This window comes from Pantherophis guttatus, chromosome 8 (assembly GCF_059756535.1).
Source record: "Pantherophis guttatus breed Tessera chromosome 8, ASM5975653v1, whole genome shotgun sequence".
Classification (NCBI taxonomy): Eukaryota; Metazoa; Chordata; class Lepidosauria; order Squamata; family Colubridae; genus Pantherophis; species Pantherophis guttatus.
In genome coordinates, this window is record NC_142070.1 from 44,116,412 (window position 1) to 44,139,425 (window position 23,014).

Genomic DNA, 23,014 nt, shown 5'->3' on the forward strand with positions numbered 1-23,014 from the left:
AAATTTCAGTCTTCCATATTCAGCTTGTAACTAAAAGAAAACCCCTTATTGAATAAGATACTTTCTAATAGTACGACAAACCGCCCAATAACAACAATTTCATCTTGACTGAGATTGGAGACATGATCTCACATGAAATATCAGAAATTTTGTATATTTATTGTAATTTAGAAATGTAAAACTATGAATGCACAGAGATAAAAAGGATATCAATAATGTATTCAAGCTTTACATTTGCAATTTTAAAGCTTGAATTCCTAGACAGATGACAGGGTTTTTTAAAGTGAAATTTCAGCTTTGTGTTGCAGTAGCTGAGTGTGAAATTGTCCCAGGTGATTATTTAAAAGGCTTTCTTTTCTTTTGTTGTTTAAGTTATTGGAATTTTTTTTCCTGTTAAAATTTATGACAAAGAGAACTTATGCCTGACATGCTGTAAAACTGGAAAATCCATTCTTGGGTTGTGCCATTTCATCTCCAATAGAGGAAGAACTTCATTTGTAAGTTTCCCATTAAATAAATCTGTGGCAATTAATTGACTATGCTTTGTACTTGAAGTAGCGATTTCTTAATAAAAGCAGTCTCTTTACAAATCTTAAAATGTGATTTCTGGTTTCATCAGTAAAACAATTGTTGTAGATCATGGCCTCAATTATCCTCTTACCCCCAAAACAGCTAGATCCTGCCAGGTCCACATGTCAGTTTTAAAAGCATGAAATACTATCTTATTTGTTCCTAAAAATTGAGAAATAAGTATGCACATCAATTTTTCTTAAAAAATGCATCTTTGATCTGCAAAACAGTGACAACAATTTAAAACAAAGAAATACCTGAAAACCTAGGACATTTTCTGTAGCTAAGTATTAGAATTGTTTAATTTCTGAAATTCACAGTAAAGTGACTCTCACAGCTTCTGAAATTTGACACCTCAGGTGATTTTTTTCACAGTTCACTCTGCAGACACAGTACACTTTGTGATTCTAAATGCCTCTTATATTTCTTGTCATTCTGCATCTATAATTTCTTCTTTATTTAGCAGCTCTGGTCACAAACAGCAGGAGATACTTATCTTACTATGATCCATCTTCCTGAATTGCTCTTAAGCCAGAATGAGCATTGTAAACCTGACATTTCCTCCAGATTTTTTCTATCATTAAGCCTTTGCCTCATTCATGATTCAGACAAGGTCAATTGTTCTTTGTTTCAAATATATAAATAGAGACACAACACAGTATTGATGGGACTACTGGCAATTTTGCTTCCTGAGATCACCATATATCTTGCCTAGATCCTGAAGACACTGGTCTTTTATTTGTTTAATTGATTGACTCGTTGATTGATCTATTGATATTGTGCCATTTGTACAGGGGCTCAAGATTGCATACTCAGTGCTCCCTCTTCTTCAGATAGACTGGGCTAAAGAGGAATAGCTGGTCAAAAGCCACACAGCGAGTTTCTGTAGTTCAGTGGAAGATTAGAACTCCCTGTGTCAGTCCAGTACCTTAATTTCTTCACCACACTGATTCGCAATTGATGTTTCTTTTTCAAGACAAAGCAATACTCCTTTGACTCTGAGAACTGGATATTCCCACATCATGGCAAATATGGTAATGAGCCTATTATTGCAGATAGAGGGAGAGTTTGGTTTCAGTGCTTTTCCTTAGCATCTCCCAGTATCCCCAAAATTGGAGTGTCAAAGAAAGATGTAGACAACAGTCTTTATGGGTGACATCTGCTTTTCTATGTGCATACTTTCTTGATACAGGCATAAGTTAGTTTATAACTCCCTGGAGATTTAGATGAACATGACTAGAATCTAAATCTTTACTGTAATTCTGCAGTGACAAATAGTTGACAGTCTGAGAAGACTGGATAGATGGTGCAGAATTTATGGCATCCAATCCTACTTCAAATTCTATGCACTTTTTTATACCTCTCCTTATGAAGAGAAATTTCAGCCTTCCTCTTTTCACACCCAAAGATTTAATCGTTGAAGGAAGTCATATCATGTGCTTACATTCTTTACATTCTGTCTCTCTCCTGCCCAAACAATTTCTTCCTGGTCAAATAACATTCATATGCGATTGATAGAGCCCTAACACTTGAATATTTGTGTAAATTATTATCTATTGTCTGGAAAGATATAGTTGAGATTTGAATAGACTGCATTTGCAATGCTTGTAAAACTTCTTGTTCTTTCTCCATGAAATGGATCAAGTTACTTACAGGAGAACACCCAGCCTAGACCAATCCTCTTGTGTCTTTGTAAAGTCAAATGAATGGATTAGAATCTGATCAATGCATTATCAATCAGTTTTGTAAAAGCTCTATCTAGACAGCATTTGTCAATCTTGGCAACTTTTAAGACATGTAGGCTTGAACTCCCAGAATTTCCAAGTCAGCCACACATCCCAAAGTTCCCAAGGTTGAGAACAATGATCTAGGATGAGAGTTGATACCATAATGTAGAAGAAGATTGAACTTTCAAACCTATAAAAATACTACTAATTATCTTCAAAATATTCAAACCATCTTATAAATTCATCCCAACATGTTAGATAACAACTCCTACCAGCCTCAGTCAAAACTTCTGATTGAAAAAAATTGTTCTGGTTTACTCTGAGTCATAGAATAGAGTTTGTGAGCTATTATTTCTTTGAATAATTACTCAAAGCAATAATTTAGTCTATAGTCCTACTGGATATTCACCCACTCTCTGTAAGGGGAAAAATAATCGCCATATTGAGATTCTCCACCATGATGTATGTACAGTATGTATCCAATATCTGTATGCAATTATGAAAATAATGATTTGATCTGATGTTTTCATATTTCTTTATTAATATATCATTCCAGGGAGAAATATTTGGAAAATTTTGTTTAAAAATGAATGTTCATTGGGGAGGGGGGGACTTAAGACAGGGATTGGTGAATTGGTGTCTTCCAGGTACTTTTTATATAATTCTCATATATTTTGCCATTAGCCAAGTGTACCCGTAGTACATCTAAAATATGCCAGACTCTCAAATATAAATTAATTCAAATTTGGGTTTGTCCTGATCCTATCCATTTATAGTCTCCAAGTAATATTATACATCCCTGATCCAGAAAGAAGTAGAACAAATATTTAATAGCAAGAACTGGTGTCTGGCCTGTTAGTTGAATAAAGATGAGTTCAGATCACCGGGACCAGATGGAATACACCCCAGGGTTCTGAAGGAACTGGCAGACGAGATCTCAGAACCACTGAACTATATCTTTCAAAGATCCTGGAGCACTGGGGAACTGCCAGAGGACTGGAAAAGAGCTGATGTAGTTCCCATCTTCAAAAAACGAGAAAAAAAATAGATCCAGGAAACTACAGACCTATCAGCCTGATCTCAATACCAAGGAAGATTCTGGAAAAGATAAGAAAAGATTGTCCTAGTGGACAATCACTTAAATATGAGCCAGCAGTGTGCTGCAGCTGCCAAAAAAAGCCAACACAATTCTAGGCTGCATAAACAGAGGGATAGAATCAAGATTACATGAAGTGTTCATACCACCTTATAATGCCTTGGTAATGCCACACTTGGAGTACTGCATCCAGTTTTAGTCGCTAAATGTAAAAAAGATGTTGAGACCCTAGAAAGAGCGCAGAGAAGAGCAACAAAGATAATTAGGGGACTGGAGGCTGAAGCATATAAAGAATGGTTGCTGGAACTGGGTATGTCTAGTCTGATGAAAAGAAGGACTAGGGGTGACATGATAGAAGTGTTCCGATATCTCAGGGGCTGCCACAAAGAAGGAGTCAAGCTAATTTCCAAAGCACCTGGACAAGAAGGACAAGAAGCAATGGGTGGAAACTAATCAAGGAGAGAAGCAACTTAGAACTAAGGAGAAATTTCCTGACAGTTAGAACAATTAATCAGTGGAACAACTTGCCTCCAGAAGTTGTAAATTCTCCAACAGTGAAAGTTTTAAGAGATTGAATAACCATTTGTCAGAAGTGTAGGGTATCCTGCCTAAGCAGGGGATTGGACTAGAAGACCTCCAAGATCCCTTCCAACTCTGTTATTCTATTCTGTTCTAGTAGCCCACATCCACCCCCATCCCGGCAACAGCACAAATTCATACAAGCTATTTAGTGGGATCCATCCTGCTTTGGGTTCCCCAGGCCTGCTGGCAGAACCATGTCTTCAGCACCTTTCAGAAGAGTGTTAGAGTAGGGGCCAACTTATTTCTCTGGAGGAATGATGTACCAGAGAGAGGGAGCCACCACTAGGAAGACCATTCTTCTGGGTCCCATCAGATGTATCTTCTTAGGGGATGGATTCAGGGGGGAAATGCTCCCAGTTCGGACTGGATCGCCCGATCCGGTAGCGATGGCAGTGGATAGTTCGGAGACCCGGTAGCAAAAATCCCTCCATGCCCAGCTGAGGTGCACAATCATCAGAGCCTTTTTTTTTTTTTACTTTTAAAAGCATTTTTTCTACAACCTCTTCGGCCGAAAAAATGCTTTTAAAAGTAAAAAAAAAAAGCCTCTGATGATCATGCGGCTCAGCTGGGATCGTCAGAGCCTTTTAAAAACATTTTTTCTACAACCACTTCGGCTTTTAAAAGGCTCTTGATGATCCCAGCTGAGTTGCCTGATTGTCAGAGGCTTTTAAAAGCATTTTTTTTACAACCTCTTCAGCCGAAGAAGTTATAGAAAAAATGCTTTTAAAAGAAAAAAAAGCCTCTGACAATTAGGCAACTCAGCTGGGATCGTCAGAGCCAAAGAGGTTGTAGAAAAAATGCTTTTAAAAAGTTGGTCACGCCCACCCAGTCACTTTACCACCCCCCACCAAGCCACCCCCACAGAACGGTAGTAACAAATTTTACATTTCACCACTGAATGGATTCCTTGCCTTCCCGCTCTAGTTGGTCAGGTAGATGTGACTGGTAAGAGACGGTCCCTCAGATAACCTGGTCCCAAGCCACGAAGGGCTTTAAAGGTGACAACCAGCACCTTGAATTGCACCTGGAAGCAAATTGGCAACCAAAGCAGTTCCTGCAAGAGAGATGAAACATGCACATCAAGGTCTGCACAAAACCATGCAGGCTGCTGCATTTTGTACCAACTGAAGCTTCCAGATGTTCTTCAGGGGGATCCCCATGTAGAGTGTGTTGCAGTAGTCAAAATGGGAGGTGGTGAGGGCATGAGTGATCATGAGAAGGGCTTGTTGGTCCAGGAAAGGGCATAGCTGGTGCACAATCCACAGTTGCCCAAAGGCCCTCCTGGCCACAACTGCCACCTGTTCTTCAAGCAGGAGTCGCGAATCCAAGAGAACCCCCAGATTACGCACAGAGTCTGTTTGGGGCAGTGCCACCCCATCCAAGACCAAAGGTGGCAATTCTCCATGGGCCAAAGAACCCCAAACCCAGAGCCACTCAGTCTTGCCAGGATTCAGTTTCAACCCGTTGCTCCCTATTCAGCCCCTAACAGCCTCCAGGCACTGCGAGAGGGAGGCCATGACATTGCTTAACTCACCATGGGCTGACATATACAGTTGTGTATCATCAGCATATTGAAGATATCTCAGTCCATGGTGATGGATGATCTCACCCAGCAGCTTCATATAAATGTTGAACAGGAGCAGAGAAAGTACTGATTCCTGCAGGACCCCGCAAAGCAGTGGGCGAGGGCTGAATCTCTCCTCTCCTATCAACACTGACTGAGAGTGCCCACAGAGGAAGGAAGTGAACCAGGATAGGACAGGTCCCCCCACTCCAATCCCCCGAAGCTGATCCAGAAGGATACCATTGTCAATGGTATTGAAAGGCACCGAGAGGTCAAGTAAAGCAAGGATGGATGCACTACCCCCATCCCGCTCCAGCCAGAGATCATCAAAAAGAATGACCAATGCTGTTTTCATCCCCTATCCAGGCCTGAAGCCTGAATGGTACGGCTCTAGTTAATCCATTTCATCATTGGATCAAAAATAAGCTACAGATGTGTTAGTGCTGAAACAGTTTGAATTCATTGTTCCTCAGTATATAATAGAACAGGGGTGTCAAACTCATGTCATCATGGTGGTGTCATGTGACGTATTGGGACTTTTCCTCCCTTCGCTAAACCAGCCCACAGGCTGCCAGTTTAATAGCCCTGTAATAGACTATACAGTGAATATCAGGTATAGGTTGCAGTCTCTGGTTGCAAATTAGAAATCTGTGCAGCTCCATGTATAAAAGCAATCCATTGGTCATGCCCTTCTTCCTCCCAAAATTACTCAAAGTTAAGTTGGCTGCTACTCAAACAGGAGATATAAATAATAAGGCAGCTCCCTTGCCTATAATTATCCTTTTAATTCTAATTTTCCATGAAGGTTTTGGAAAAACCTTGATTTGTTGCATTTTTGCTTTAGCTTTCTGCTAAAGAAATAGATCTGTTAATGTTAAACAAAAGATTAAGTTAATTAGAATATAAACTTAAACCCTCCTTGCTAGTATTACTGGCACAAGCAATGATCTAAATTAGGAAGGTATACTGATTAGCTTAGTTATGCAGTAGTCTACTGACTAAAACTAATATTGTAATTGCCTTATAATCTAAATTTCAAAACTCCTGTAGTTTCCTGGTCAGTTCTGTCTGAAATCCCATAAACTGCCTTGTTCAGACTACCTGTCCATTCTAGCCCATAATTACTGTTTTCTCCTTTCCTTGACCTGTTGCCCATCCTTTTTAACTGCAGATTTACTAGAAGTGAAGCTAAATCCTTTATGTTGCAATATTTTCAGGATCAGACTCAATAAAGATAATAGAAGTTAAAGCTTTAAATATATTTCTTTTTAATTATGATAGGCATTCTATATTCACTGAATATTCGAGGTAGAAGCAACGAGAATGGTGAGGGTGGCTCCTTATATATACAAGGGGTGGAGCTAGGAATGGGAGTGGTAAGTTATGAATACATTAAAGTCCAAAGAATAAGTTAACCTCTGATGTTCCATATATACATTATTTACACATTGGAGAATAAGGCATTTACATCTGACAAATCCCCCTCTAAATGCCGGTTCGTTACACAACACCAATTACATTCTGATTCAGGACAATATAATACATATAATTTAGAAGTTAAATATTTGTGTTGTTTAGAAGGTAAGGGTTTTGTTAATATGTCAGCTAATTGTTCAGAAGTATCGCAATGTATTGCTTTAATGAATCCGTCTTGAGACAGTTGTCTCACATGCTTAAACTTTATATCAATATGCCTGGACCTTTGTCCAATTGCATCGGATCTGGATATTTCAATGGCCGCTTTATTGTCTTCATGCATAATAAATGGTAAGGTGGGTTTCTTCCAAACATCAGTGATCAGATCATTGAACCATACAAGGTTATTTGCAGCTTTGGACAAACAAACATATTCCGCTTCTGTAGTAGAAGTGGCTACTAGTTCTTGTTTACCAGTATACCAGTAAACTGGACAATCATTCAATAGAAAAACATAACCAGAAGTACTTTTTCTGCATGTTGTATCACCAGCCCAATCTGCATCAGCATAACAAGTAATTTTTGGTTCTCTGTCATTATTGGGTTCCAACATTAAACAAAAATCTAATGTACCCTTCAGATATCTTAGAATTCTTTTGACAGCTTCCCAATGATACAAGGTTGGTTTACTAACATATCTTGACAATAGATTGAGAGGTAATGCAATATCTGGCCTAGTCCAATTAGATATATAAAGGAGTGAACCTATAACTGATCTGTAAAATGTGTTGTCTTTAAACTCAGGGGAAGATTCATCAGTGTTTCTAAGAAAATCAGTTTGCATAGGGGTGTCACAGGTTTTAGCATTATTTAAGTTACATTTGTTTAGGAGTTCGATGATTTTATCTTTCTGTGTAAGTTTGAATCCCCTTTTAGTTTTGTTAATTTGCACACCAAGGTATTTATTCACTTTACCCAGAGATTTCAGTGAGAAGTGTTCATTTAACTTATTTACAAAGATTTCCCTGCTCTCTTTATGCTTTCCAATGTATAAAATATCGTCCACGTAAATTAATACAAATTCAATATGATCATTACTCTTTTTTACAAAGAAACAGTTATCAGCAGTGGTGGCGTTGAAATCCATGGTCTTAAGTACTTTTACCAAGCAATCGTACCATCTTTTGCCGGATTGCTTTAATCCGTACAGACTCTTATTTAATAACCAAATTTCGTTCTTATTAGTGTATTGACTGTGTGGTGCTCTTACATATATTTCCTTATCTAATTTTGCATGTAAGTATGCGGTCTGTATGTCATATTGGAATACGTCCAGATTGAGTGCAGATGCTACTACAAGGGCTGTTTTGACACTCTCTGTTCTCACTGTGGGTGAATATGTATCAGTATAGTCTTCTGGATATTTTTGTGCATATCCTTGTGCAACTAGTCTAGCCTTGTATAAGGTATTGCCTCCTTCTAAGTTCTTAATTTTATAAATCCACCTGGTACCTATAATTGTTTTATCCTTAGGTGCGATCGCAGGTGTGAATACATTTAATCCTTGTAAACTTTCCATCTCTTTTTCCATAGCTAGTTCCCATTTTTCTCTTTCTTCATGTGGAAGTTTCAATACTTCTTCATATGTATTAGGTGTTACTTGTTCTCCATTCATATGCATTATGTAATCTTTGTATTTATTTGGTATTTGGTTTCTATTGTTTCTAATAGTTCTTTCAGGCTTGCTATGGTTATCATGCAAATATCTAGCTTCCTTTTTTGTTAATGTGTCTGTCTTTATTTTATGCTGACTATTAGTCCAAGTTTTGGTTTTGTTCTTACTTTTGTTAATATTTTGATTTTCTGTTGTTCCTTCCTCACAAGATATCGTATCTTTACATTTATTAGGAAATATTTCATTAAGGTGCAATTTTGACCAATTGGCCTGTTCATGGAACACAGCTGTTCTGGATACTATAAATTTGTTATTACTATCAATAAATCTGTACCCTTTGGTTCCAGTTTCGTATCCCATGAATCTTAATCTCCTGGATACGTTTTCTCCCTTTCTCCTCAATTGTTTAGGTATGTGTACGTCTGCAGTGACTCCAAATATGTGCATGTGTGATAATTTGGGTTTTCTATTGTACATCACCTCATATGGTGTCTTATTCACAATACTGGACCAGGTTCTATTTTGAGTGTAATTCGAATAATGTAATGCCTCTGACCAAAATTGTTTGCCTAAACCAGCATCCTCTAATGTGCACCTAATCATGGTTTGTAGTGTGGAATTTTTCCTCTCTGCAACTCCATTTTGAAATGCAGAAAAAGGATTGGACGTGAAATGTAACATTCCTCTATCCTTTAACCATTGGGAGAATTCTTTAGACATGAACTCACATCCCCTATCTGTCATAATTTGCTTTATTCTGATATTATGTTGTGTTTCTATACGTTTGTAGAATTCCTTAAATTTCTGAAATGTTTCATCCTTGTGCTTTAATGTGTAAACAAAACCATATCGGCTGTAGTCATCCACTATTGTTAGGAAGTAACGTTTTCTATAGGTAATTGAGGGACTTAATGGACCAACTAAGTCCATATGTACCAAATCAAAAATATTGTTAGTTGATCTGTTAGATTTTTTTGGTCTGGGACTGGTTTTTAGTTTGGTGGACTTACATACTGAGCATTCCAAATAATTTTCACAATTTTTTATTTTGACACCTTCTGCGTGTTCAGTCATTTTTTGTACTACAGGAAAGCTTGCATGTCCTAACTTCCTGTGTAAGATGTGAGCACACTCATCATGAATTGGTTTACCTATTTTTGGTTTCTTTTCCTTGTATGTGTTTTTGTGATCATGAGTTATTCTACACTCATCATTGTCACTGTTACTGACATTTTCATCATCTGCTTCAATACAATCTTCCATATTTGAATCAATGTTATGTAAACATCTTTCTTTAGTTATCAGATAGGGTAGACCTCCTTTTATCATTACAGTACCTACATTTGTTTTGTTCTTTTCTATAGTTGCTTTCCCCTTTGAGAAAACTATATTGATATCAGATTCTCTGCTTAATTTTATGGCACTTAGTATGTTGTGAGGTATTTCTGGGATTAATAATACCCCCTCTATTTTCCCTAGACCAGGCAAGGTCACATTTCCTTTGCCTAGTACTTGAACCTTTTCTTGATTAGCTACCTTTATCACAAACTTATCTTCTGTAAATGAAGATAATATACTTTTGTTGTTGGTGGTGTGATTTGTTGCACCAGAGTCAATAAGCCAATTGTTATTCTCATCCTGCTGTGTTCTGGTGCTGTCTTGTTTATTTAGCCCATTCAGTGACCCAGATTTCCTCTCTTTTGAATTTTCTCTACCCCCTCTACCTTCTTTGTAATTTGGTGGGCTTCTATATTTGTGTCTATCTGTGGAAGATTGTCTGTAATTATATTTGCTCCTATATTCTGGTCTATGTCTCTCTCTTGAGACTTTGGGGCAGTCTCTTCTACTATGTTCCCTGGATCCACAATTGTAGCATCTAAAGGCCTCATTATGTTTATCTTGAAAGACTACTTTCCTAAAAGGTTTGTGGTCTGTTTGGTTACTGGATCGATTTTTTCTTGAATTGTCTTCTGCTATCAATTTGTTAGATAGACTTTCTATGGATAAATATCCCAAATTAATGGTATCTAAGTGTGACATAAAGCTATCCCATGATGGATCAAGTGAATTGATAATAACACTTTTCATTGTTTGATCTGAAATCACTTCCCCCCTCAATTGTAGCTCAGCTCTTATTTTGTTTAGATTTATCAAATGCTCACTTATAGAAACCCCTGGTTTTACTCTAGAGGAAAAGAAATCCTTAGACATTCTTGTGGTTGTAGCTACGCTATCGCTGTGAAATAGATTAAACATGCATTGAATTATTTCTGATACAGTTAGGTTTGGTTTGATGCTATGATACATTGCAGGAGACACGCTAGATATTATTATGAAAAATGCTCTATGATGTAAACAATCTATTTTTAAAGTCCAAGGTCTTCTTGGAGGGCTAGTTATAAAGAATAGTAAATTTTCTTTCATGAAAATAACCTGAAGCTGTTGATACCACTCTTGTAAATTAATGCCATCAATTCTAAGTTTTGGGAAGTCACTGGGTAAGTTACCTACATTATTCTGTCCATTACTTACAACCTGGGGCAGTCCGTGATCTCTCAAGTGCAGGAAATTACAGAACGGCATTGGGATGCTTGCAATGAGTCTGCGCGGTTCTCTGGCCAGTTCAAGTCCTTCTGGGTCGTCTACGTAGTTTCGCACATGCGCGTTGTTCATTTCTTCTTTGGTGGCGTCGTGGAAGGTTCTCTCCCTTTCAGCTCTCTCGATCCGCTCCTCCTCAGATGAGTCGGTCTCTGGCTCGGTTTTTGGGGTTCTGGTGGTGGTGACGGTTCTTTTCTTCTTTTTGTGTGCGTTGGTATTCGATTTTGTCTGTGGTGTAGGGCGAAATCGGCATGGCTCTCTGGGCTCGGGCGTCGTCGCTTTCGAAGTCAGGATGGGAGCGTGCAGGTCTTGAGTCGCCGGTTTGATTTCTTGCTTCTTCGTAGATGTCTTGGTAATTTTCAGTCTTGGCCCAAAAGCAGCAAAAAGCGTTTTCATTGCTGATTTTACTTGAGATTTTGTTAAATCGTCTTCACTTTCTGATTTTGGATCATCTGAAGAGTTTGAGACTTCTTTCTCACTTTCTTCGTCTGATAGTGTTTTTCGCGCCAGAAATTTTGAACTGAGCGTTTTGATTGGCTCTGCTCCATTCTCTTTTGAAGTTCGTTGAAACCAAGATGGCTGCCATTCAAAATTTCGCGCGGGATCACATCTTTTCTTTTTAACAACTATTTTCTCAGTAGTCATCTCACTTACGATTTTTTGATCTTTGGGTTTTTCTTTAATGACGTTTTTCTCTCTCGCTGCTCCGCTGTTCTTCAGCATCTCCTGGAGGTCCGCGATGAGACTTTCATCATTCTTTTGACTTTTTAGTATCTTTAATATCTCTGACCTGAGTTCGTTATTTTCTATTTCGATTTCTTTCTGGTCATTATTTTCACTCATTAGTTCTTCTTCTTCAGTGGTGTATTCTTCGGATTCTCTCGAAATCGCATTGGTGGATTCGTTGATCATCTCTTGATCAGTTTCTATTTCTTTGCTGTAGGCCCTGGTGTTGGGCCTATCTTTCTTGGACATTTTTTAATTACTTATTGAGTCAATTAACCATCCTCTGCTACCAGCTTGTTGCAATATTTTCAGGATCAGACTCAATAAAGATAATAGAAGTTAAAGCTTTAAATATATTTCTTTTTAATTATGATAGGCATTCTATATTCACTGAATATTCGAGGTAGAAGCAACGAGAATGGTGAGGGTGGCTCCTTATATATACAAGGGGTGGAGCTAGGAATGGGAGTGGTAAGTTATGAATACATTAAAGTCCAAAGAATAAGTTAACCTCTGATGTTCCATATATACATTATTTACACATTGGAGAATAAGGCATTTACATCTGACACTTTATATACAAAAACTGTTGTGGTTTCTATTGATGTCCAATGTGAATGATGTCCAAAGAAACTAAGCATGCTAATTTCCTCCCTCCTTCCCATTTTAGTTATTTAGCACTGTATTATTAGATTATTAATGGTTCTTCATTCTCCCATTTGGAGAAGAGAAATGCAAGGAGCAGCAACAGTGATGGTTGAATCAACCCGAAGGTTGAGCTCTGATGCTTTTGTAATATAACGGTTTAATATGAAAGAGTCCTTCACACCTGCTTACGCACAATTTTCAGCCTGCTAAATGCAGCACTGCCTGTGTTCAAGACTTTCCTCCCACATAATACATTGGCAAAAGCAAACAAAATTATGGCTTAGCAGTATACATGAAACGGAGTGTATACCAATTAGTAGTACATTTTATAAATATTGCTCTGATTAAATAAATATTTAATCAGAGACAACAATTAAAGAAATTGTTCCAGAGAATGTTCATTCTGCTGTCTTACTTGAATAAAATATGAATTCTAGGAAATCCGTTAGTTGAGTACTTTTCTTAAAAAGAAACCCTTCCCTATGTGAGTTTTGCTGAGTTTTGTATTACTTCTTCCCTCTCCTCCTGAAAATATCCTGTGTATCAAGCACCAAGGTATAGGATTAATTTACTCCTTTCAACAGGTTATAAAAATTTGATTGGCCTGAAACCTGAGTGGAAGATTTAAAAATTGTTTTGCTTTGTGTGTGCTAATTTTTCAATCTAATAGGGAACATCCTTTGAAGAACGTTTCAGAATAAGTATGAGTAATCTGGTGGTTTCTGAATGATATAGGATTTCTTCGGAAAAACACAGTTAGGAAATCAAACAATACACACTCTTCTAGACATCCTGGAAAGTCCACTGACATGTGGGAAAGGGCTAATAATTACTTTTTCCTTCCTGATGGTAATGATGCCCTTAAAATGGAGATATTTTCTGAAATTTGGTTCTGCCAAGATCTCTACCTTTCTCTCAGTCACAGCTTTTTATCTGCAAATATAGATTTTTTTAAAAATTTCTAAAATAATGTTTTATTTATTTACCTATTTAGTACCCAATCACTGAACCGTCAGGAAGGTACAACGTCAAAGTTTCAAACTCATAAAAATTCCAAAACTCTGAATCTAAAGATTAAAAGTTTAAAACAAAAAAATAATAATGTGATGAACATATTTTGAACATGGTGGGTGCCTAAATATATCAAATATATAATAACTATGCCATTCTAAGTTGAAGACAGTGTGATTGTTTCTCTTTCATGGCAGTGACTGAAAATGTAATTGCAATACTGATTGGTTTCAGATTCCCTGTTAGTTAAATACTACAATGTCAACAGCCTCTGTCACTAACATTCAGAAATAGCAGAGTGACTGATTCCAAAAATTTAGTTGCAAACTGGAAATAAACTGGTGGCTTCCCTTTTAGGAGGCTGAGTTTGTTCCTGGACACTGATGCCAGAAGGATCCAAAACATTTGGATGCAAAATAAAGTAAGGGGAGAATGAACTTCTGTTCAGAGAAACTGGCATGAGTCTGTCAGAAACTAGAAACACAACATTTTCTGTGCTTGCCACACTGGTTGCTGGGTCCAAGAAAAATGAAGGTGATTGTGGTCTGGTTCTGGTGCAAACACGCAGTGTACTTTTTTGAATAGCCTGAAAATTGATTTTTCTCAACATTTCAAAAGTGGATGTGGAATTTGAGCAGCAGACCAACTTCTCCTAAGTTTCCTGCCTATGTATACTTTCTGGTTTCTCTTACAGTGACAAACCCGCCAAGTGCTGAAAATAGCTCAAATGCTTCTAGAACAGTAGCAGCAGCCAGCAGCTGAAATTCTTTCCTGCTCTTATCGCCTTCTCTTTTTCTCTTGATTGCAGGTTCTTGTTCTTCAGTTAAACTTAGACCTCTAGAGGAACTAAGCATTAAGAGAAGACCGGGTTAACAAGATCTGGATGTACAAGAACAAGAATACTAATATCTCCGACATTTCAAAAACAGGAAGACTCGTCTGACTGGTAATTCTCTACCTTTTGTCTGTGTCTATCTTAAGGATTTGCAGTTTTGTTCTGCATTCTTAGCTAATGTTTCTAGACTATAGATTATCATTCTATAAGAACCTGCCACAAGAATTATACTTCTTTTTTTTTTCTCATTCTGTATCTTTCATATGCACATATTACACAAAAGTTTTGTGAGGCTGGGTGACTTTTGCTCAACTCTTAATTATTCAGAAAAAAGTTATCAAATGCCAACTATGTTCAAAATTAATTCTAAGTAGAGAATTATATTTTAGTCTCTTGAATTTTTATTTTCTGTCTGATTATTGCATTTGAAAAGATTTAAACAAGTCTAAAGTTGACAGCAAATCATTTGATATTCAGAATTGGACATCTATTTGAGAAAATCTCATTTTTACAGTGTGCTGGTCAAATCAACAAAAAGACATTTCTTTGGGTTTTGTTGTTGTTGTTGTTGTTTATGAGTCCACCATATCCTGATATAATACCTTTTAGGATTCATTTAAGTTTCTCAGTAACACACTGCCTGCCAACAGCCGCCTGTACGTCAGGTTTGTCGTGCAAGAAAAGCTGCATCTCTTCCTGAGTACATGAACTGGTTTTGACTTGCTGCCTCCTTTAGCTTCCTTTTGTTTATTAACTCTATCCTTACCTCTATCGTTGGCTAAAATTCCTTTGTGTCATTTTTTCTTTGAATAACAATTTATATCAATATCATCACTATCCTTCCTTAAACTTGTTTTAATTGTCCCTTTCTCTTCTTTCAACTCTTTCTTCAGTCTACTGTACTGCATTTAGCAGACTGATGAAGGTTGGTCTGACAGCTAGATAGGAATTTTGATTGGTCTCCCAAAACATACAGTGGGTGGCAGATTGGGGAAGATAGTATTTTATAGTCACCAGCCAAGAATAACAACAGCAATCAGTCAAAGACTATCTGCTAGAATAAAGAGGGATACAGAATTAGAGTAAAAATAGAGAATGACCTTGGAAAATCTTTTTAAAGAAGGGTTGCCACTAATATGATGCTCCACCGATATGTTCTGTTCTCTGGAACCCACCAGTTATATGGTTTCTTATATTTCACTGTGGCAGAGCAAATGTAAGAGTAATTGGGGCAAATACAGAAGAAAGCCAAAAGAACTACAACTTGGAATAAGAATTAGTCTGAATGCAATTCTCCAAATAAGAGTAATCCTACCTCAATTTGTCCATTTGGAGAAGGCAAAGGCTGGCAAACATGTCAATACTCAATTATGGTATTAACTTTTTGTGAAAATGCAAGAATGATGTGCCAAAGAACATTTTCTGCACAGTAATTTTCCACTAGTTCAATATTTAAATGCCCTCATTTAGCTTCCAAGAGCAAATTGCATACAAATAATTGCTTTCGTATTAAGAGCAAGTAAAGCCAAGTTGAAGTCTAGGATTATTTTTTGTAGCAAAGGACTGCCTAGCAAATAAGAGTCTGTAACTAACAGGCTGACATAACTTGAATGGAAGGGATGTGAACCCAGAGCTGTCGTTCTACTGAATGAAGGGGAAATCTCTGGAGAGGAATGGAATGCCTTTCTTTTAGCAAATATACCTCTGCATTCATAGAGAACAAACAGTAACATTCTGTGCAGATTTCCTCTTTGACAGTGTGTTCTTTGTTCACTCTCCAGTACTGGTGTCAAATAAGTTATTGGGGGAAAAAATACTATTTGGATTTTTGAAAATTTACTTGACTCAGTCTTCAGGAACTCCATAATTTTAAAGAAATATTAGCATAGCAGATATTAGTTAAATAAATAAGTAATTTTATGCAGACTTAGAGCAGTTGAACATAAGAGAACTTTATTTCTGAGAAAATGTATATAGGATTGATTGATAAAGGACTATGAACCAGCACCAGTGTTTGTATAAATATTCAAATAGGAAAGTTACATGCATTAATTGCTAGGTTTTTAGAGCAAAAATGTTGCCGCATAGCAACATTTTGTAATCCTAGCTCAGTACTCAGTACTCTTCCCTAGCTTCTTCACAAATATTGGAGTTCAGTTCTCATAATATTTACCCAATATATCATCAACAGATTGGGAAATCTACATTATCCATGATCAACTCAGCCCACTTTACATTCTGTTCCTCTTCCTCTCCACAACCTATATGGAACTTTTGCCCCCAAAGTGATAAATTTACTACTTTTAATGAAGAGGTTAGGACTGTAACTTTCTATGCACAGTGGGATTTGCAATGAGTTCGAGTAAGAAGGTAAAGGTGCCCTCAAACCAATCCTGGCTCCTGGAATTGCAATTTTATAGATTAGCTCTTGTGGATAGCTTGTGTTGTTTATTGTATTGCTTCACAAAATTTACAGCCCTGAGTTTTCCCATGGTTACCTTTCCAAATATCAGCCAGGTCCCACTCTACATTAATTGAATTCTGTTTGTAGACTAGAGGATTGATCAATTAGTCCTAAAAAGGTCAAAGAATAAGTAGAATTCTAACACAGTTTAACATTAATGAAAGCATATGTAGTGTATATTTAAGAATCCTAATAAAGAAATTTATTTTGAATTTGTGCTTTTCCTTTTCTGAGAAACCACAAACAGCTTATTTGTCATAGTCTTGTGATCAGAAGAAAGATCTCCTGTAGAAGGGAATGTGACTTCTAAACAAATGAAGTATAAAGTTCAGTTCAGGATTAAATCTAAATCTATACAGCTCATAGAAATAGTTTTTCCTATACTTCTCTTTTTTCTGCAGTCTTTTTCTTGTCTTGTCCCCCCCACCGCCCCCACCGCTTCATAAATGGATGGTGTTTCTGCCTAATTTTTTTCCTGTTCTACTCAGCATTCTATACCACCTTAAAGTATCCCTTCCCAATTCTTTTTCTAATATTTTCAGATTGTATTAGTGCCACAGAGAACATAACTTGAATATATTCATTTCTGTCACCCAATTTGCTATATATAAATCTGGACTCAACATATTTGGTCTCTTATTTTATGAAATAAGCATTAGACTGAGCTCTTTATTTGATTTCAATATGTTTAACATAGCATGAGTTAGAAGTTCGGGGAAGAGAACAAAGGAGAGCATTAATTGCTTCCACTGAGAAAACATTTTTAAGATGTTGTCTTCACTGGAAGGAAAGAAATTTTGGGAAGAAGCTGTGCATATCATGAAAGACCAAGAGTGGATTTTACTTATTAGTAAAGGAAGTTCTTTTCTTGACTACAGAACCAATGCATGTTTGTGCAGATAAATAATCATTATTTTATTTTTCTTATTTGTAAATTTTACTGAATAATTTTATATCAGAAAGTAGGATATATGTTGTCAAAACAGAGTTATGAAATGAAATGGAAATGCACCTGAAATGGCAGAAAGTGAAAGGAATTGAGGGGAGAGAAGCAGAGAAATAATGAGGAAAACATTAAGTGTTCCTTTTTTTTTTAATCCTGCCCCATATTAAAATAATCAATTCTTCCTTCAAAAAGCTGTTTTTCATATCTTTATTTTTAAAATAAAACAAATCTGAAATTTTATACACACACACACACACACAAACACACACACACACACACACGCACACACACACACACACAGAGAGAGAGAGAGAGAGAGAGAGAGAGAGAGAGAGAGAGAGAGAGAGAGAGACGTGTGTGTGTGTGTGTGTGTGTGTTAAAGAATATGTTCACCTTGTTTTCCTGGCTATTAAAAACACAGACACTTTTATGCTTTCAGAATGTACACACTCCTGTTTGATTTTGGCTGGTGGTGGTAGTAGTAGTAGTGATCTGTTTGGCCAAAATATTGAAATATATGGCAACACTTTTTTCAAATTTTCTCCACTTGGCTAAACAGGAATAATGCTATTTTTCTGCCTGTCAGATGATGAAACTTCCTGATAAAGAAACAGCTTGGTGGTATTTTAGGCAGTGGAGATAAAACATCAAATGTTAAATGGTTTTATTGGCAGGACTTTTTTTCCTTGGCTTTATTTTTTCTCTTCTCTATCATGTCATGTCCAAAGCTGTTTGTGTTTTGAGTATCAAAAGAATCTTTGGATGAAGGCATTCAGGAAGGGAATTGAGTGAAATGAGTGAAACAGTAGACAAGCATTAATTGAACTGAGGTCGAGTTGACGACAATGGATGCATGGAGATATACATTTGAGAAATTTATCAAATTTGATATTGTTTACTTGTTATTTTTTTGATCATAAAGTCTTTCTGGAGTCTTATTTGTGAGGAATATTGTGTACATCTTTTTTCCTGTTTGTATATGACTTCGTGAAGTATGCATAGGATGAGTTCGTTTAAAAATTTGGGCAAGGCATATTTCTCCTTTATCTCTACCACAGAGTTAAAAACTATATACTATGGATATAAGGAGGAAAGAAAACTAGAAAATGGTTATTGTTTTATATATACTAGGCTATTGATTTTCACTTGTATTTAGTATTTCTTTGGAATTTATTAACGAGGCACTTTCCAATACATTTCTAACCACTGCGATACCATACCATTTCTTAAACTGTTTGTTCTCTCAAGATTTAGTAAAAACACATTCCTCTCCTAGATTAAGGACACAAAGAATTGGAACAAATAACCAATTATTTTCCATGTTTCAGTCCGGGAAATAAAATCTGGATAACTCTACTTGCTACATGTACCTGAACTAAATATTTTTGGGAGCAGATGGGGTGTGTTGTAAATTTGTGTGGTTTAAAAATCATCTTGAAATATAATTAGCCATACCTTTCTTTAGCATTTACTGTCGATAAACTGTTCACTGTGGTTAACAAACATATCTGGTGGGGGAGTTCACTTTTTTTTCATAATCTCATCTAGTCAAGCACTAGTTGAAGTGTCCATAATGCAATTGTCCTTGGGCAGGCTGCTCCCATGGTGACATTCTGTGCCTGGGCATACGGTTAATATCAGAATAGTTCCACTCTATGCAAGTTACTGAATGTGTTGAGCAATCATTATCATGCTGTTGGTTTTTGATATCTGTCTAGCCCTCGGCAGATCTTCTCTATAGAGCATGTTGGAAAGGTTGTCAGTAGCTTGATTTTCTCTTTTAAAATTCTGCTTGCCAAATTGTGAAGATAATAATAATGAATTCCTACTCTAGGAACATGCCAAAATAATACAAATCTGTTTTCTTATGCATCTCTGGTTAGGTGAAGAGCTAAATTAGGAGTACAAAATTGTACTGAAGAGCATCCTTAGATTTTCAGTGCTCTGTCAGAGATGAAGACAAAAAATTTATGGATCATGACGCCCTTTCTTATTATTATCCTTACTTTTAGAGACCCCATCCACTCTTTCATCTTAAATCTTATATAGAGATTTAAGATACACTTCCTGTCAGAATGGGACAACTCACCATGGCCAACTCTCCGCAGGACGATTCTCATCACAGAACAATTTAACAATTCAATTTAATTCAAAATAAATTTTAAAAAATTGTCATTCATATTTCATTCTATTCCTCCTTTTGCATCCTTTCTTTAATGATTCTATTCCACCATTTCTTTAATATTAGTGTGACTCTTGACCCATAGCAAATTGTCCCATGGCGAGTTGGCCATGGCAAGTAGGCCATGGCAAGTTGGCTGTGGTGAGCTGGCCATGGCGAGTTGGCCATGGGAAACCCATCTCCTGTGTTATCAAATTCTAGGGTAGCAAAACGGGACTGTATGTTTTTTGAACTGCATGAATGAATCATCTTTTCAATCATTAGGGTGTTTTGTCTTCGATCTCTATGAAGTAGGAAATCTTTGTCAACTTTCAAGCTAAGTACAGTATAATACTTTGAATTGCCTGATGTAAGGGCTGGAGTATTATGATACCACCAGAATGTGTAGGACTTAAATTGTCACACTATTTAGGATGTTTTTTGGAACTGATTGAATTTTGAGAGCTTTTTTTATCTTTCCAGAGGCATTAAGACGCCCATTGTCAGTTTCTCAGGCAGACCAGAGAGGAAATGCAACCAGATAAGCTAATTCTACTTTATTATAAGGCTATCTAAACTGAATCTTGGAAGTCCGAAAGTACAAATCTCCTGCCATCTTCGTGTCAGCCCCTTCTCACCTTCTTGCTTTGCCCACTATCCACTGCTTTGGACTATATTGCCTCCTTTCTGACTGTTTCCTAGACAGCATCTCTTCGTTTCATCTCCTAAAGTCTTTCTCATATACCATTAACCCATTATACCCTGTAACTCCTTGCCCTTGGCAAACCTTTCAGGAGTTGGAGTTTTTAACAATTACAGTTTTCTTTCTTTAAATCTCCACTTCTAAAATGCAAAAACGATTGGCCTTGACACCTTGGGGCTGTTTCTTAATTAACTAAAATATATATTTCAAAAAGTACTGTTACATATTTTATGGAAATTTGGAGTGAAATATTTTCATGTTTCACTACATGAAGTTGCGTCTAATACATATAATACATTATTACTAACTGAGTTGCCTGTTAAAGTCTTTGACTCTGAGTGTCATTCAACAATAAAATAAAAATGGAATAAATACCATAGAAAACCAAAATAAACTTACAAAAACAACATATAATCAGCACATAAGAATCTTGTGAAATTCAGTGTGATGATTGTTACCTAAAAAGTCCTACATGGCATAGGGCCTAGTTACTTTAAGGGACTACCTGTCTCCCATAACATTTTCTTGGCCAATTCAATACTGCAATGGTAGAACATAGAACATAGAGTTGGAAAGGACCTTGGAGATCTTCTACTCCAACCCCCTAAGAAGCAGGAGACCCTATACCCATGATGGCAAACCTATGGCATGCATCCTGGAAGTGGCATGCAGAGTCATCTCTCCAGGCACGCCAGCCGTCACCTATTGCTCTTCTGGATTCTGGTGCCTGCTAGCTGGTCTTCATGCACGTGGGAGCACTGGAAACCGGAAGAGCAGCTACCTGGCGCATATGCATGCACCTGGAAGCTGAGCTTCCGGTTTTCCAGCACGCACATGTGCACCGGCCAGTTGGTCTTCACACGTGCATGCGTGCCAGAAACCGGAAGACCAGGTGACCGGTGCGCATGCACACGCCAGAAACTGGAAGCGCACGCCAGGGAACTGCTCTTCCAGTTTCCAGTGCTCCCCAGCACCCGTGTGTGCTCCTGTTTCGGCACTCGGTGTGGAAAAGGTTCATCAACACTGCCCCAGTGGTGAGTTCCTCCCGGTTCGGCCCGGTTCTCCCGAGCCGGTAGTGGTGACGATATGACATCACCGAACCGGTTCTGCCCCCCCGTCCCCTTCACCCACCCCCTGCGTTATTCTTATCTTTTATTTGGCCCCACCCCCAATCTATTGCTGCCTCATGAGTTCCAGCTGATGGCTAGAGGGAAAAAACTGTTTAAACTCTTCCTGGGGGGCTTCAAAGGGCCGCCCTACAGCTGATCAGTGTTAAAAGAAAACAAATGAGTAGACCAGTGCCTGCAAAAATACATGAGTAGACCGGTGCCTGCAAAAATAAATGGATAGACCAGTGCCTGCAAAAAATAAATGGGTAGATCGGTACAGCTCTGCAAGCAGTTAAAAGCCTGGTAGACCAGTACCTCTGCTAAATCCTAAATAATTGTCACATGCCCACAAAATAAGCCATGCCCACAGAACGGGTAGTAAAAAAATTTAGAACCCACCCCTCCACTGCCCTATACCATTCAGAGAAATGGTTGTCCAGTTTCTTTTAGAAAGACTCCAGTGACAGAGCACCCACAACTTTTGAAGATAAGCTCTTCCATTCATTGATTGGTGTGATCCGGGTTAAACAATGTCATCTTTCAGACGTGCACATTCTCTGTAGCATTGCTTGTCCTCTGGGACAAGGTTCCCCCCAAGTTCTAGAAAGCCCCCAGTTTTAAAAAACTGTGAAGACCTGGCTCTTCAACCAAGCCTTTTAAGAGGAGACAATGAAATTTTCATTGCACTTGCCATCTTTTATCTTTACTTTTGTTATTTTCTATTGATTTCTTTGACTGTTTTGGCCAGTAAAGTCAAAGCCATCTGAACCCTGGTGGGGGAGAGCTCCTTGTAAAGGACAGGTATAGCAAAAGAGTATTATTTCTTGAAAGGGTAATGACCATTTTCTCACTATAATAAAGAACCCAGATAGTTGTGAATTCATGTTAGCATCTTTATTATCCATAAATGTCTGCATAAAACAATATAGAACATTACTTTACTTTTCTATTAGAGCTATTTAAGTTCTTGTAAAATAATTGATGAACCTAGATTGTCATTGCAAAAGGAGGATGAACACATAATGGATGAGCTAGACATTTCTCAGGATATTCCTATCATAATATATATTTGGAAATGATACATTATATCATTTCATCTTTAATAGTGCTGGATCATGAGAGCAGGAATGCTCGGTTACCTGTGCAAAATGAACAAAAACTGTACCCTGGTAAGCTAACTGTG

General features: G+C 37.4%; 1 protein-coding gene across 7 annotated transcripts in view; it reads left to right on the forward strand.

The window, feature by feature from the left end:
* SORBS2 (sorbin and SH3 domain containing 2) overlaps window positions 1-23,014 on the forward strand; it is a 209,857-nt gene that overhangs the window by 20,482 nt on the left and 166,361 nt on the right. For all 7 annotated transcript variants that reach the window (XM_087874682.1, XM_087874683.1, XM_087874685.1 and 4 more), the window contains exon 2: window positions 14,422-14,559. The gene's annotated coding sequence lies outside the window, so the exon portion shown is untranslated. The remainder of the gene's footprint in view (window positions 1-14,421; window positions 14,560-23,014) is intronic.